Source organism: Dromaius novaehollandiae, chromosome 3, assembly GCF_036370855.1.
Source record: "Dromaius novaehollandiae isolate bDroNov1 chromosome 3, bDroNov1.hap1, whole genome shotgun sequence".
In the NCBI taxonomy this organism is placed as follows: domain Eukaryota; kingdom Metazoa; phylum Chordata; class Aves; order Casuariiformes; family Dromaiidae; genus Dromaius; species Dromaius novaehollandiae.
This window is the reverse complement of record NC_088100.1, coordinates 36,293,185-36,310,466: the sequence shown is the minus strand read 5'-3', so window position 1 is coordinate 36,310,466 and position 17,282 is coordinate 36,293,185. Positions and strand designations below refer to the sequence as shown.

Below are 17,282 nucleotides of genomic sequence, written 5' to 3'. Positions count from 1 at the left end.
GTGGTCTGCATAAACCACTGAATGTTTCATTACATCTTCAGATTTCTAAATAGCTTTCAACATCTGGGCCCCAAATCCTATTCACTTTTGGAAAAGGGATTCCCTAAATTGTTTTCTCAAAACAGCCCTCAGCCCTTTCTCTTTGAGAGATGAACCTTGCAGTCAGCCCTGGGCATGAGTAAATATTCACTGAGCCTGAGGCACTGCTACAGTGGACAAGGAAAGAACAAAATGCATGTATTTAGCATGCATTCCCACCTACCAATTTCAACAAACATTTGTTGACCAGTATGTCATTTAATGTAAAAGGATTGGAAATACTTTATAGTAAGAGTTACTTAAGTTTTACATTTTCTTCTGGAATAGTGTCACGAGGATTATTCCTGGAAATGCACGATTTAACATTCAGCGAGCTGAGATGGCCCTAAACAGCCAGTGCAATTCTCCATTCAGGCCTGCCCCAAAGACTATCATGAACCCTGGCATAGCACATGGAAGGAAAACAGCTCTTTCCCCATCACATAAAGTCAGACTCTGATTGCTAATGCAGAGCTGAAGCTGACTGAAGACCTAGTAAGATTTCAGATGAGTAAACTGCATGTTCAGATTTCAAGTATCTGCAGAAGGTTCCAGGAATCCTACTAAAATTACACCATCTTGTTTCTTGCTGATTTTTTCAGCAATTTTTGAATGCCCTTCCATTCCCTATCCCCATTTTAAAGGCCAATGTCCTTGTTAACAAATGGAAGAATATTTGCAAGGGTCTCATTTCTGTGCTTTCTATGAGAAAACAACTAGAGGTTTGCATGACTGATTCAAACGTTGCTGCCATCCGCAATATTCCAAATGCTATGTCTCATTTTAGAATAGACATAAGAAAAAAATCATAAATATGTGACTAAATGACATGAGAAATCTGACACCTAAGGACTAGCGCTTTTTGTACATTCTCAAACTCCACAGGAAAAAATGCATATAGTTTTAGAGCTGAAAGAGATTAATTTCAGCATTCTACAGAAATGGGGACCATTGAAACTTACTTGAGAGAAAATTATGAACAAATTACATATAAGGACAGAATAAATACATATTCACTCTTCATTTGAGACATTACCGATGATAGAAAATTAGGTTGGAACTTAATTTAGATTTAATTAATTGGAACCAGAAAATATCTCCAGTAAAACCAGAATGCTTTTGAAGTAGTCAATGTGTGTAATAAAACTCCTCTTTCCAATAAAGTAGATTAGTAGAAAATTTGTCATAGAAATTTTCACAAACATGTCTTCCAGAACCAAAACAAAAATGCCAGAGTAATAATTTGCTCTCCGATAACAAAAGGGAGTCCTATCATACAAAGATTTATCTTCACATCTGTTGGAATTTGAAAATGTTTGTTTTTATCCTTCAAATGGATGCTATGGTGTTCTTAAGAAAATATCTGCATTTACTGAAGTAATAAAAGAGAGAGAGAGGGAGGAAGATAACAGATCAGAAATAACAGTGAGTGTAGCCAATATATATATTTGATTTTCTTGTTCACAAACACCATCTGGAAAAGCCTCATCCACAAAATAAAAGAATGGGAAAAGAGGGTTTTCTTGCCTTTATTGCATTAACGTCTAAACTTTATGAGGAGATGGGTCAAACTGAATGACTAGTTAAATTTTACAGCAGTAACACCATTAATAAACACACAGAAAACTAATTATGTGTGCATATAATATATCATCTCATCTACTTTGATTTTGTTCAGATAAGCATAGAGAAGTAGGGATGGATGGAAACTGAAAAGCAAGTCTGCCTGCCCCAAGACAGGGTTCCTATGGTTACTCCAGAGAGATGCTTTTCCAGACCGTTCAGAAGCATCATTCAGGGAGACCTTACAGCCCTTCGGGAAATCTGTTCCAGTAGTTCACTACATCCATAACTCGTCATTTCTTGTTCGCCACCTTGGACAGAGAAAACATATTATTCTCTTTTTTGAAGCAGACTTTTATGTACTTGAAGACTGTTACTGTGTGTCCTGCAGTCCTTCCTTCCTTAGACTGAACAATCTTCACTTCTTCCAGTTTTTTCATAACAGACACATTTCCTAAATTTCTTGTTGTTCTTATTGCTCTTCTTTAAACCTTGGTTGGTCCAAATATTTCTTGAAATTGCTGCCAAAAGCCAGAGCAGAGTACTGCAGCAAAGGATTGCTTCATATGATGGTTATATTCGCAGATTTATACATCCCAGAATGATATTTGCTCTTTTCACAGTCTCATGCTCAGCTCAAAATCCATTTTAATGCCTAGATATTCTCTGGAGAATGCTCTTTAATCAGTTTTTCCCCATTCCCTATTAGTGCAATTGATTATTCCTGCCTATGTGTAGCACTTTGCAGTTGTTCCTATTGAACATGCAGATTTTTTAAGATTATTTTTTTGATTTCAATTCTTTTTCTGCCTTGCAGCATACTTGTAGTAATTCTCTCCTTTTCTTTCTCTATCTATTCCCCCACCCAGACCGTTAATGAAAATATAGACTAGAATAGAATGAAGACAAACCCCTGCAGAACTGCATAAACATATCTTTCCATTTTGTCTGGAAAATGCTGGTAAGTGTTTCTTGAGTGTGATTTTGCTTACAGGTTAGGGTTGTTTCATCTAAACTACATCTCTGTAGCTGGCTTTTGAATATCATGTTAAACAGTGTGAAAAGCCTTACTAAGAATCAAGGTATAAAATATTCACAGCTACCATTTTATACACAAAGGCCATTATCCTGCTATAAAGAGAATTAATTGGATTTGCCAAGAACAAGTTACATGATAAGAGAGGTGGTGGCAACTCATCTCATTATAATTTTCTAGATATGTATGAATAGGTTGCTGAATTATTTGTTCCAGAATTTTTCTAGGTATTAAAACTAAGCTGAGTGGCGTGTAGCTCCCTTGCTTCTCTTCACGTCCGTGTTCCCCCTAAAGAAAGAAAAAAAAAGAACAGAATACTGTTGTCAATTTATGGTTCTTCATCCATCTTTCGTGTATTCCCAGCGGTGACTACTGCTGGCTCTGAGACTGCGTTAGCCAGTGCTTTTTGTATCCTAGAATGAGGTTCATCATGCCTGGAAGAGCTAAAAATATCTCATTTATCTAAGCATCTTATTTATCTCTAACTGAGGCAGAGGGCTTCTTGCTGGTATTAACAGTACTAATCTCTGCTTCTAGCTGACTTTTCTACTGAAGACTGAAAGGTAACACTGGCTACGTTGCTTAACAGTTAATAAAAAAAATGAACCGCACTGTTTATCTTTAATAAAATGTAGTGATGGCAAATATTTCCTGAAGTTCAATTGGAAAGTCAGCGTGCAAAAATTCAATACTACTCATAACTGCAAATGGTTCAGACATGCAATAGAATATATTGTCTATTGCATTTCCTTTAAATCCTAGTTAACCTCACTGCGCTTCTAAATTAGAATAAAAGCAGAGACATGTAAAATGAAAGTAACTGCAAACTATATAAATTGACTGAAATATGTTGCTGAGGACGCAACTTGCATGTTAAAATTTACACTTCAGTTCTGACACAGAATTTGAAAATGAGAGGTTAATTCAATAGTGGTCACGAACGTCCATCTTCTTAAACAAGTATACTGTTACTAAATATTCTGGAAGTCATTATTAATTATATCCAGGATGAGAATGCTGCCATGCAAGTACTATGTCAATGGCAACAGACATAGTAAAGACAAAATCATGCCTTTTGTTGCCACGCTATTTGCATTCAAAAAGGAGAACTTTGACTCCTTTTGGTGACTAAAAAGTTATTAAACCTGAGGGGAAAAAGTCAGCCCTAGATAAAACAAGCTTTTTGATCTAGTACTTCTAAAAGGCAATTTGCACTTAATCTGACTTCCATATTAAACAAATACAGTAGATGATTAACTCAAAGAGTAATTGCTTTTTAAAATCATATTTTTGGAAGAAGTGAAGCACCCAGAAGTAAATTAAAATGCACTGTAAGAACTATGTAAGTTTAAAATGCTGTCATCTTTAATGCTTCAGGCCATGGTACCTCTGTCTCTATTTTTTACCAAGTTCCCTTGCTTGTGGGGTCCAGAGGAAAATATTACTAAATTGCTGGGACCTCATTTTAGCCTCATTTTAGCCTTAACTCACAAAGGCATTTAAGCATGTATTCAGTTCTCATTTAGATCACCGAGAGTTGAGTGCCATAGTTTAGGATAAGTCTGGGCTTACTTCCTGTCCTGAGTCAGTCTCAGCCTTCAGCAAGCGTTAAAATAACACTAGAAATAACTATTCCATATTTAAGAGAAATAGAGAAAAACAGGCTACGTTTCTGTAAACACTTCGTCTTTGTGGTGATTAGAGCTAGTGGTAGGCAAAAATGGTATAAAACAGTTGTGGGGGAGAGAGAGAGAGCGCAAGCCTCGTAATGCTCACAGTTTGAGCGGAGGCACGCAGGGGCGTGATACGTAACGGCGATGAGCAAATCACTGTGGTTAAATACCTTCTATGCCGCTACATGCTGGGATGGTGGGGTGGCACAGCACCCTGCTGCGGCAGCTGGAGGCCTCTGGATCCACCTGGATGGGAATCAGCTAGGAAAAAACATCCCTAGAAAGCAAACAGCATGCTATACTGCACCATTACGTTAGCCTCATGCTTAATGTCAAGAGGCAGAACGATACAGCATGACAAAGTGCCGCATTTTAAGGAGAGTTGCAGTAGGAGGAGCTACTGACAGTCAAGGTTAGCAAAGTAAAATAAGAACTTTTAAGGACACTTCTCTATTCACTGGAGTTGGAGGGCTGACGCTGCTCTACTTGCGACTGTTGACAAAGCTTCCACCAACTGCAGCACACTCAAGATTGGAGTCGAAGGCCCCAGTTCAGGAGAGCACTTAGCCGAATCCTTAAGTGTTTTGTTGACTAGGTTGTGCCTGAAGGATGTGCTTAATGTGCAGGTGCCAGTGCTCACAGAAACCAAATTGAAAATTCATATCCCACCAGGACTGCAATGCAAGTTCCACATTTGCTTTCCGACACCCTTTCTGCAGGTAGGACCTTCCTGCACAGTTTGCAGAATGCGAACGCAAGCAGTAATGTGACTACGACAAGAACAAAGGTGCAATATTTAAGCTACTTATCATTTGCTATTCACACAGCCCCCAACAGAGATATATTCAACAGAATATCGGCATCATGTGGCAGGATGAAAATGCTATATGTTGACTTGTTACAGGCATCCATTTTTACACATCCTTGGGCTAATATGGAACAGTCTGTAGGGCAAGAAAATAATCCTTGTCCTCAGTTTATAAATGGGCTTTGATCACGAGGAACACATATTTAAGAAAGATCCTGTTGCACATAAGAGATCTGGAAGGAAAACTGATGTTGTAACTATGACCTAGAAGCACAAAAACACGTGGGCTACTTTCAGTGTATGTCGGCCTCTTTCATACTCCTTCCCTTGTGTTTGAAACAAATTGAATAAAAAGGCACAAGTAGATATGTCCTTAAGATGCTCAGCATGCACACACCACCTCTGGCCCCTTTAGCTGTGGAGAAAGAAAAAGAGGAAGCAGTGCCCACCTTTTTAATAACCTAACATTTAAAGCAGTGCTTCTAACAGTCACTTCTAAGTAGTCACTGGATAAGAGGCAGAAAGCATCCAGGGAGCAGCAACCACAGGAATGTCCTCTCTCCTGTCTGAATATCTGCATCACTGTGCTGCAGTCAGGCACACTACTGCCCTCGCGTGCTCTCTCGCTCTCTCTCTCTCTCACGCGCGCGCGTGCACACACACACGCACACACACACACACACACACGAGTGACTCTTGCTTTCATCTCTGCATGTTGGTCCAACAAGAGAAGAGCTCTCACCCAGGAGCTGACGCTGCCACGAGGTTAGGCCATGCCTAACCTAGGAAGGAGGGAATTCTCCAGGACTGAAGAAGTCAAACTGAAGAGAGTCATGTCTTTTCCAAGGTAAGGTAACAGCCATTAGCCTGTTATGTAAAATACTGGCACCACACTACACTTATTGCTTCACAATATAGGAAGACAGAGAAGGACTTTTGTAATGGAAATGCAAGATTAAGAAGCCATTTTTAGCTCCTCCATTTGCAATGTGAAGCTTTTCTCACAAAGTACCAGGATTATAAAGTTCCTTAGAGGAATTACTTTCAAGAAAGCAGCTGGCAGCAGAAGGAATCTAATAGGATAATGCCTTATCTTGGAAGTTACATTACGCCCTTCTACACCTTAAGGGCAGTACAAGTGTTTTGAATTCATATATTTTGTACCCATTAATTTATCTTGGATCAAAGAAGTCAGCTAGTAATACGCCCTTTGGTGCTATATAAATGTTTCTGTATCTATCTACTATTAGATATGATGTTATACTTGGAGAAAATACACTACATACCCTGCTGATGCCATAAACCTGGTGAGCCCTGATAAGAAGTATTACTGTTTCCTTTTTTGTCTTGGAAAGAATGAAAAGCTGTTTTGCATATCTTTCTTGAAAGAACACATTGACTTCAAACCTCAAAAGTATCTACCAGTTCAGAAAGACGATGCTAGCTTCTTTAGATCTGTGATGAGGTGATAAAGCAGAGACATGCAAGTTAATATATTATTTGATTGCAATTAAGTCAGCATTAATTTTTCAGCTCTTTTGTTCAGCTAGAGTACTGACTGGAAGCTACAGCTTCAGCCTTTCACAGCATGAGGACAGTAAGGTAATGATATATATTCCCAGCAACATATCTTTCAAAGATTACCTATAAGAAACAAAGCTGAATCAAAAAACAAAACAAAACAAAACAAAACAGTATATAGTTCCAAATTTCATCTCTCAGCTTTCAAATTTGGATTGGGCCTGGATCATTTTTTCTACAGCTTAGGGGATCTTCTCACTAATCTACAAGGAACAAGCATGCCAAATTACACAATATTTGCCCTGAAGTGCTGCTGAACTAAAGATACACAAAAAATAAAGGTGAAAAAGAAAATCATCAGATAGGTGGGGACTTCTTTGTGGTCACCACATTCTCTGTGTCCTACATCAAAAATAGACTTCAAAAAAGCAGGTGCTTCCGCATTACGTTGGAGTATTTTTCATACTCCTCCTGCATTTTTTGATTTGATTAAATAAGTTCAAGCCATATGAGTCAGAATTAAAGAAGACATCATTCTATTAGGGGCTTATAGCCACTTCCTTGTATTTCTAGGTGATGCTTTAAACATCACAGAGTCCAATCATATCTCTTTCAAATAAAAGGGTTTAGGATTTTTGTTTTTAATGTAGAGACATTTTGACAATTCTAGATTCATGGAGAGGTTTTAAAAGCTGTAAGTGCAATACAAACAATGTGTAAAACTTCATTATTGGTACAAAACTACACTGCTCTGAGTTGGACTTTGACTGCAGTTACTATACCAAATCAAGCTAATATCACCCAAGAAAATGAAGATAAATACTTCCATGAAAAAAGGAGATGTGGACTGTACTTTAGCTCTTTGGTTCATGTTTAAAAACAATCAATATGTTGTTGCGAGAATGGGGGGGGGGGTTAGGTATAGCAGAAAAAGGGTAAGAGTGGCCATAAAACAGAGTTATTTCTTCAAAACATGATGTGAAAGACAGATAAAAGCAAATTAGATATTTATTTCTAGTCATCTTCTAGGTTTTCACTGATCTCCAGAATGAGCCTGTCTTGGGTACTTCTGTACATGGTTTGGGTTTGCCTAGTTCAAACTGTTTGCTATTCTCATTGCCAGCATTAATACAGGGATGTTTGTTTTGCTGCTACTCACCAAAACCACAATGAAGTGTAATCTAGGACATGTCCCTGCAACTGCAATCACTGCCACTCCTGTTTTGCTACAATTAAATTAACAGTGTGCTTCAGCTAATGTAAGCTGTAAGATGCCTATAAAATGATAATAGTTTTTGATTAGATGGTCACAGATGATTAGCAACAGTGAAGTCTGAAATACTGGACAGGGAAACACACTTCCTTGGGAAGTGTATCTGTGTCAGTTTGTGCCAATAATTGTATCCTCACTATTTACACACCTAGTTTATCTCTACAACATTTAGCCATCCTTTCATCTCAGTACTACTCACATTCCAGTCTAAAACCTTACTTTTCCCTCTGTAGAAAGTCCATTTAGGACAAGGACACTGCAGGGCAGCTACTTGATTTGCTCAGGTTAGTGTCCTCAAGGCCATCATCTGAAACACACGCTGGTTCTTTCTGTGACAAAAGTAGTTTTTTGCCCCTTTTCTCTTGAAGGATCTGGAGATGTGCCAAAGATTTGTAGAGCTTCTGCTATATAATGGCATAGCTCTACAGGCTGTTATCATAAAAGGAGCTTGCTATAGCTGCTAACACACCGATCTATAATAACAAGTATCCCCACTTTTTAGCTATACTACACAGTATCATACTCTGGAACTAATGAGAAGCCTGAGGGATTTGTGTAGGGGAAGAAGAAAAAGAAGGAAATAAGAAGGGATATTTATAGAGTCTGGTTAAACTAGCTTTTCTTCCAAGTGCAAGAAAACAAGACAAATTTGTCTTTTTGTTAGAGTTAGGTCAAGAGACAACTCAGACATTTCCCACCACTTAGCTTCCACCAGCACACTGAGCTCTTTGGCCTGAGTTAATCAGTGCTTCAGCCTGAGCCAGGCAGCCTGTGGGAGGCACGGACGGAGCTTGAACACTGCTCATGCAGCAGAGAAGCAGCTGCTTGTGCTGCTAAGCCAACGGCATGAACGATTATTGTGCACTGAGACGCACTCATCTGAGCTACCTCTTTGCATGTGCAAAGCTCAACTCATTTTCACCCACTCTGAAGTTAGACCTAACCTAAGTGATATTGGGGTCAGGCATTGCTACAGATCAGAAATTAGTCGATGACCATGAAACACAGCAGGGTCAAGTAGACAATATTCAAAGTGTTAATAATTTGGGGTAAGCTGAAGAGAAGTATGCTACTATTGCTTAGGCACATTCCCCAACATTACCAAATTAACAGAGCAGACAAAACTTGAGAGACTTCATGGAAAAGATGTCATGCCCTTGATACGCCATACCATGCCCCTGCCAACAATGACCGAGATAGGCAGATATGTGTTTTTCAGACAGGTCCATTAAAACCTCCTGTGAATCTGTGATGGTAAGTTTTCCCTTGTCCTGCAAGACTGAAATTTTAGAGAATATATCTAGAATGCAAGCCCACATGCAGTGCAGCTACAGAGAATTTTTTAGTAGTTCCAGCTTTAACAGAAACATTTCAAAACACACACACAAGGAAATGCTATGAGCAGTAAGATTTGAGGCTGTCATTCAAAAAGCTCTCACTGCCAACTCTGCCAAATGTCTTTGAGAGACAGGAAAAAAACAGCATGGGAGCTGCTAAGGAGGGGGTGTTAGGAAGAACAAAACCATTTATGAGAAGGTATGGCAGATGGATAGATTTTAAAACATTCCTTCTTACCCATTGCTGAGATATATTACAACTTAAAAATCATTTCTTCCTCTTCCCCCTCACCAAGGTTTAACCTTCCTTCTACAGGATATGAAAAAATCTTACTGACTTCTGCAGTTACTTATTTTCTGCTGTAGAATAAATGGATCTCCAGCTTAACCTCCCTCTGTCATATCACTCTGACATGATTTCAGAAAAGGAGTCCATAAGGCCTAGTACCTCCCGTATCTACAACAGACATGGCAGAGTAATCTCTATTCCAGAATCACATTGGTTATGTTAGTACACCAGGCCTCGGAGGGCAGTCTGGAAATGTGCCCTTTTGTAAAGAAAAGAAACTTATTGTTACAGGCAATTTAGCTAAAGAAAAAAACAGGGGTAACAGGTGAAAAAGGGGTTAGGGGGAATAGCTAGAATCCTGATAGCTTTAGGTTAGACAGACACTTGCTAGGTCCTTTTGTGCAAAGCATAAAAATAACAGCATCATAAAATAATTCAGGTTGGAAAGGACCCTTGCAGATCTTCTAATTCAACCCTCAGCTGAAAGCAGAGCTAACTTCAGAGTTAGGTCAGTTTCTTCAGGGCCTTGCTGAGTTTTGAAAATTTCTGGGGAAAGAGGCTCCACAGTGTCTCTAAGCAACATACTCCAGTGCTTAATCAAGCTCACTGAGATTTTTTTTTTCCTTATATCTAGTTGGAACTTGGCTGTCTTCATCGTTTCTTTGTGCACGTCTGAAATGAATCTGGCTCTGTCTTCTCTACAAGACAGCCTCTCCTTGTACGTCCTGTGCTCCAGCCTCTGACCATCTTGGAGGCCCTCCACACTGCAGTATTCTCTCCAGTTTACCAATCTCCTTCTTGTATTTGAGGTCCAAAACTGGACACGATACTCCAGATGTGGCCTCATCAGTGCCACATACAGAGGAATAATCACTTATCTCTCTGCTGGATGTACTCATACTAATTCAGCCCATTTTACAGTTAGGCTTTATTTCCAGAAGGTGCACTGCTGTTCTACCTTGCCACCAGCATGTCCAGGCACTTTTCTGCAGAGCTGCTCCGCAGCCAGTCTGTCCTCCAGCCTGTATTGTTGCACAGAGTCATTCAGTCCCAAGAACAGGACTTTGCATTTGCTGAGCACCATAACATTCCTGTCGGCCAGTTCCTCTTGTTCAGGTCTCTATGAATGACAGCTCTGCTCTCCAGCATATTGAACTCCTTTCCTGGTTTGATGTCATGCACCCAGCTGATGAGGGTGCACTCTGTTCTGTCATTCAGGCCATTGGTAAAGATGTTTCACAGTAGCACTCCCAGTGTTCAGGACCCTAATCAGCCATCAGTTAGACATTAATCTGTTGACCATTATTCTTTGAACTGAGTGGTCCAACTACTTCTTCAGCCAAACTGTAATCCACCCGCCAGTCCACATCTCCCAGTTTGGCTACAAGAAAGCTATGGGAGATTGCATCAAACCTTTGCTACAGTCAAGGAAAATGACATTCACTGCTCTCACTCCATCCACTGTGCTGGTCATTTCATTACTGAAAGCAAAGAGGCTGGTCAGACATAATTTTACCTTGATAGATCTGAGCTGGCTGTTCCCAATGTGCCCTGTTCTTCATTTGCCTGGAAATGGCTTTCATTTGCTCCGTAATCTCCCCATGAACTAATATAAGACTGACTGTTCTCTAGTTCCCGGGATTCTCCTACTTCGCCTTTTTGAAGATGGACATAACATTTGCCTTTTTCCAGTCACCAGGGACCTCTCCTGTTTGCCATGATAGAGAATGGTCTCATGATGGCACTGGCTGCTCCATCGGCATCTGCTGATGCATCCTGACTTGTTCTGACTCTTCTCTTGACTAAGAGAAGCAACCTGGATAAGAGTGTTGTTGTCACACTGATTTCAGTTTTCCTGACTTGGCTGAACTTTCATAATCGTTTTCAGGATCTGGCACTAAAGCTTAAAAACCTGGCTATCTGGCTATAAGAAAAAAAAAATCTGGCTGGAATGTCAGATGCTGAACTGACAACTATTTTATGCATTCAGAGCAATCTCAAGTACTGATTCACATCTACTACTTCTGTGGAAATCTGAATCACAGTCTTTGGTCTGTTCATTTCCTTTTGTGTGTCATCAATTTTAAATTTAGGCAACCTTTTTCACAGAAGCATAACACAAATGTCAGTAAGACTTATTCTAGAGGCATGCAACAGAGAGACAAGTTGGAGACACAGGTCAAAAAGCAGAGGTTTCAGGAAAGTGATGTAATCATCTGCTGAGACTTTATGCTGAGTAAGGAACGTTTAGAAGTTAACACTAAACAAAAAGCAGGACTGTACAAGGCCAAGTTTCAGTAATGAGTTCCCAAGTCAGAAAGAGATGATGTGCTTCTACCTACCCAGAACCAAGTTCATAGGTGAAGTGTAAGTATTGTTCTGACCACACTGTATGCCTTTCTTTTTTTAAGAACATATTTAATCACATTAACATTATATTTACAAAATTGTTCCAGTAAGTACAAACTAATTCTGAAGAAATCAGCAAGCAAGTGAAGAAAAAAACATCTAATTTTGTCAAGAGACATTGAAGTTTTGGTAGGTGGTGATTCTGGCGTGAATTATGGTAGGAAATTTGAGCTACATAGTCTCTATAGTTAATTTTCACTTCTGGAACTGTTTCTTTTCCATTTAAAGACAAAGTGAGTCATCTGGAGATTAACTTAACATTGCCCTGGGTGATAACTAAAGATCTAATAAGTAAAACATCTGCTTTTCGCACTGCGCACAGAAAGAGTTCAGTCTCTTGAGGGGAATGAGAAAGGGATTGTAGGGTAGGATTGTACCTCTTGTTAGCTAAGGGGAAATTCTCCTCACTGTGATAGTGTTTTTCAAATACAATACAGTCTTGCAGGTCAAAAAGGGGCCTGCATGTTCCCATGCACAGCCTGGCAAGGCTCAACACCAGTTCTGCACAGACCAGCACACACAAGCTTTCTGGGGATAAGCTCAGGAAAAGCCTGGCTCAGCAGATCAGCCTCATGCACAGTGTCAGCTCTCACAGGAATCCTGGAAGCACGAAGGGACTCAATGTCTGCTCAGACACAAGGGCTGAAGAGGCAGCTATAGAGCACTGAGGAGCAACATCACACTTCTGTTCTGTGTTAGCCAAAGTCCCTCATCCAGTAACACAAGATAATTTATTTCCCTGACCCGTATATTCATCCAGATTCCCTTCTCCAATGAAGCAGTATGATGTCAGCATAACATAAACAATTCAGCTCTTAAGCATTTTCCTAAAACAGAGAAGGAAATCAGCTATTTTGGAAAGAATAACTCACAAGTTAAAGACAATGAGCTTGATGGGGAAGAAACTGAAATGAAATCAACACTCAGTTCAGTTTCGTAAGAGGACAAACGTATGACTGAGCTAAGCTGATCCAAGGTTAACAGATACCAGTCCTCTGACCTCTAATGGGAATTACATACTTACAGGACTGACCCTGGTCCAGGGTTTCTGTCAAACAGGGATGCAAGAAATATATCATGTGTTAAACAATTAAGTCACAAAGCAGACAGTGCAAAACACCTTGGTCACCCCAGCACTTTGATGGCACACACAAAAGAACATTCAATATTTTTTCTTTCTTCCTTTTATGGCTTGCTATAGAACAGCAAAAATCAGTTCGTAACAGAGCACTCCAGATAGATAGCTTTTGAGGGTGATTACATGCTTCATTGCTGCATTAGCTATTAATTCAACTCAGGGTTACTTATGGCTTTATATGTTTCCAATCAACAGAGATTCTCTCTTAAACAACATGTAAGGAGATGAGCAAGCAATGCAGCATTTCACCATACAGTGTACATAAAAATCACAGAAAACAGCTTTATCTCTTATTAACCTAGTGAAAACAGAAAAGGCTTTCAGAGTTCACAGAGGTGGCCTTTTTAAACTAGACAGGAGCATTGATTATCTGAGGACGTTTTATTATGAGCAACACAGTAATGCCTAGCACCACTCTCCAGTGAGTTCAGGAAAAGACAAAGAAACAGAACTTTACATACGCAAAGGCATCTGGAAAAGCATCCTTCTCCCTCTGCTCCCACTGCCAGAAATTTGCACTTTATACAGAGTCTTTCATGAAAAAGCAGGTGCAGAGGCCAGTCACAGAGGTCTGGGGAAAGAAAAGGGACAGAAAATCAAGTGGTTTGGGAACTGAGAACTATGGGTCTGCTTGGAATAAAGATAATTTTGCACAAAAATGGAAAGGAAGGAGATGTTGCAAGCATCCCTATCCATCTTGTGCCCTTTTCAGTGCTTATATAGGATATCTAAAACTGTTTCTCAGGTAATGAAAGGACCTTGTAAGACCAGGCAACTAATGCCCAACCATCACACTTCCTTCCCCACAGAAGCAGCACAGCTGTGGCTGTGTACAGAATTTAACTCCAAGTAGAAGTTAAGCATATTAATTATTATATTATTATTATAGTATATAATATATATGATAGACTCTTCAACAATTTTCTGGACTTCTCTCTAGGGCATGGAAGCCCTGTTGTGCTCCCATGATATTAGTGCTACACAGTTTCACAAGAGAATTGCAGACAAGCAGTCCTTCTGATAGAAGAAAATGTGAGAGAATCTTTCTCCTCATCCTCTTCATCGTTTTCTACTTAGATCTATTCTTGGCTTCTCATTATCCAGCCTAAATTCCCATGAGATCTATATAAAACATAGGATAATAGTCACAAATTCTGATTTTTGGAAGGACGTGACAATAAAAAGTCATCTTGACCAACTTTGGCTAGAAGAATAGACTGCATAACCCCACCAGATGCAGTCCAGCCTACTTGTTTGTGATTCCACAGATGCCCTAACTACTTGAAATGACCATTTTCTCCTTAGGAATAGTGTGCAGAAATAGAAGCTATCCTAAACAGAACATGCAAAATGTCCCCCAAAAGGCTGAATATTCTGAGAGTATTAATCAAATGACTGAATTAGGTAAAGAGTAGTTAAATTAAAACTGCAGCTATTAAAAGAAAAAAAAAAAGTGCTTTACATCTTTACCAAATCAATTGCCAGGTTTGGAGGGGTGCTGTTTCAAGGGCCAGTATTGCAAGAGGCAATGAAGAAGTACATTTGTCATAACTGTGATAGCATCCACTGCTTCTGTGGGCAGTAAATGAAGAATCTCTATTGTCATTGTTAACGATGTCTCAGACACATTCAGCTTTCAAAATTTCAAAAACTGCTAATACTCAATTTGCACACAAAGTCACGCTACTAGAATGAACATAAAAGAGGAAGAGTGGTCTGGGTAAGTAAGGGCATGAACAAAAGCAGCATGAGTGACAATTTTGGACTGTTCAGTGAAACGTAAATCTAACTGCAAGACTTCATATGCCCTTTCCTGTTTGTGTATGTGTGTGCACATGTGAACATGAGGCCTGAGGTGTGCAAGGAAGGGCCTTCCTCTAACAATTTCTTTTTTATTGTATATTAATATAATGGCTATGACACTCAGATAGCAGCCTGTGAATGACTCATCTTATCTCTAACTATAGATGCTTCAATCAAATATTTTGTTGTTATTTAAAATAATATTTGTTAATAGTTAGTGCCCAATTATTTTGTTTTCTGAGCATGAGTGGCACCGTGTACTTCAGCTCCCCAGCGTAAGAGAGCAGTCAGTCTGATGTCTTTCACCCCCCAACTCAGTTAATAAGTACACCCAGAAATATCAATACCTCATTGCATATGTTCACTCTTAATTAGAAGGGTAAAGAATGTCAAGCTCAAAAGCACTAGATAGAGACAGGATGATTTAGTCCCACTCTCTTAATTAGCAACCACTTCAAGAAAAGAGGACTCTTTACGTGCTCATTGTTAACTGCATCTGTATAAGCAGGCTTTAAAACAGGACAGAAGTCATGGGAACATTGTGCTCTGGTTTGTTGAAGGCTGTGGTATGTTTCCTCAAAGCAACTCTTTCTGTAACAGCATTGCAAGGGGAAGGTGAAAAACACACTGCCAGTAGGAAATTTTGCAGTTTCAAGTATTAAACTAAAGCAAATTTAGATCTCTAAAGTTGAGTTAAATTTGGCATTAGTTAGAACATCATTTATTAGATTAATCGAGCTTTACTATGCTAATCTTTTGTTCCAATACACCAGAATTTCCAAAGTACTGAACCTTGGCATTTTCCAGATGTATAGCCTCCTTGCTACTTCATTAGCACTGGATACTCAAAATCTTTTAAAAAGAACCGGTCTAGTACTGTACTGATTTCCTCTGAATATGTCTGAGCTGACATTCCAGCTCTCAGAGTCTGCAGGGACGACCTGAAGAACACTGCATTTGATCTGCTCAGGTATTTCTTTTGAGTACACCGCTTACTTTTCGTCAATATAAATGGTCTTATTCGTAGTCAAAATATCCTCTTACAATGAAACTTTACATAATGGAAGCAACAGACAACCTTGAGCTGAACACCTTTCCTTCCTGCACAACTTAGTCATTCTCTTCTGGCATGGAGGTATTAACAGACGAGCTCAGTTGTGCTGCAGAATGTGATGCTAGTGCTTCAAGGCAAGAAGCAAAGAGCCTGGAAAAGAGATGGCAGCTGTGACTGTTAAGGACTTAAGAAAAGGAAATTTGCTGCACAGTTAATGCATTCTCTTCATTACCTGTCATTCTCTTCCACAGACTCAAGACAGACTTTCTCTGGTATAAAGCAAAATATCTTGCATTGACTGTGGATTGTTAACTGGTTGTGAAGGAAGCAACTGCATTTGTTCTGAGATATCAGAACAGATATTGCTGACCTTATTAGTTAAACATATACTAGTGACCAGTATTTGCTGAATTTTCTGTAGGTATGGATGAATAACAAAATGCAAGAGTTCAGATTCATCTGAGTCACTTTATATAGTCACATTATATAGTTGCTGTATCTTATGAAAGGGTATAGTTCCCTCTCATACAGCTATATATATTAAGGCCGAGAAACTGACCTATTAGCTCAGGTTAGAGGCTTGATCAAACTGTTCAGGAGTGTCTGCTCATATGTAAGCAATCACTACACATGAACACAGGAACCAGTGAAATGGACCTAGTGAAAGTCTTATTGTGATGTGTCAAAGCAGTAAAATAAATAATGCAGTTGCAGGACTTTATTGTCGCAACTATTTTAAGCTGCCACAAGATTGGAGGAAAAATTTATTTATAGTTGCTACGTTCCTTTGTTATAACAACCAAGCTATCTACAAGCCCCCTAAACTCCAGCTCCTCAAAATTGCTTTTCACTGCAACAGGATGGAGCCTCAAGTACCACTGTTCACCTTTGGACCAGCTAGAAAATGGACTTTTTAAGAAATGTATGCCTTTTGCCAGCAAAGCCAAGGACCTGTCAAGGAAAGAACCACAAGCTGAAATCTCCTCTGGCCAAGCTAAATAGCTTCCTTGGGTGCCTTTAGCATGCCATGCTTCCACATTTCCCTTTTTGTAAAAAGTGAGGCTGCATGAGAACACAGTATCAACTTGGGAAAAATAAGGCATCACTCTGAATGGTATATCAAACTTTCGTCTTGTTAACATTGACAGTAAGTAGTCTATCTCTACTAGCCTCTACACACCTGTTGGTGTGTTTGATAGGCAAATATTCCTTTACTGCACATAGCTTTTTCTCCACTCCAACCCATGTCCCACTCCTTCACAAGTTTGGTGTTTTGCATGTCTCCTGAGAGACATCATTA

General features: G+C 39.4%; 1 protein-coding gene across 1 annotated transcript in view; it reads right to left on the bottom strand.

Moving 5' to 3' along the window:
• Positions 1–285: 285 nt before the first annotated feature.
• Positions 286–17,282, bottom strand: part of MEI4 (meiotic double-stranded break formation protein 4) — a 128,565-nt gene continuing 111,568 nt past the window's right edge. Inside the window, exon 8 of the mRNA XM_064508694.1 lies at positions 286–2,965. The gene's annotated coding sequence lies outside the window, so the exon portion shown is untranslated. The remainder of the gene's footprint in view (positions 2,966–17,282) is intronic.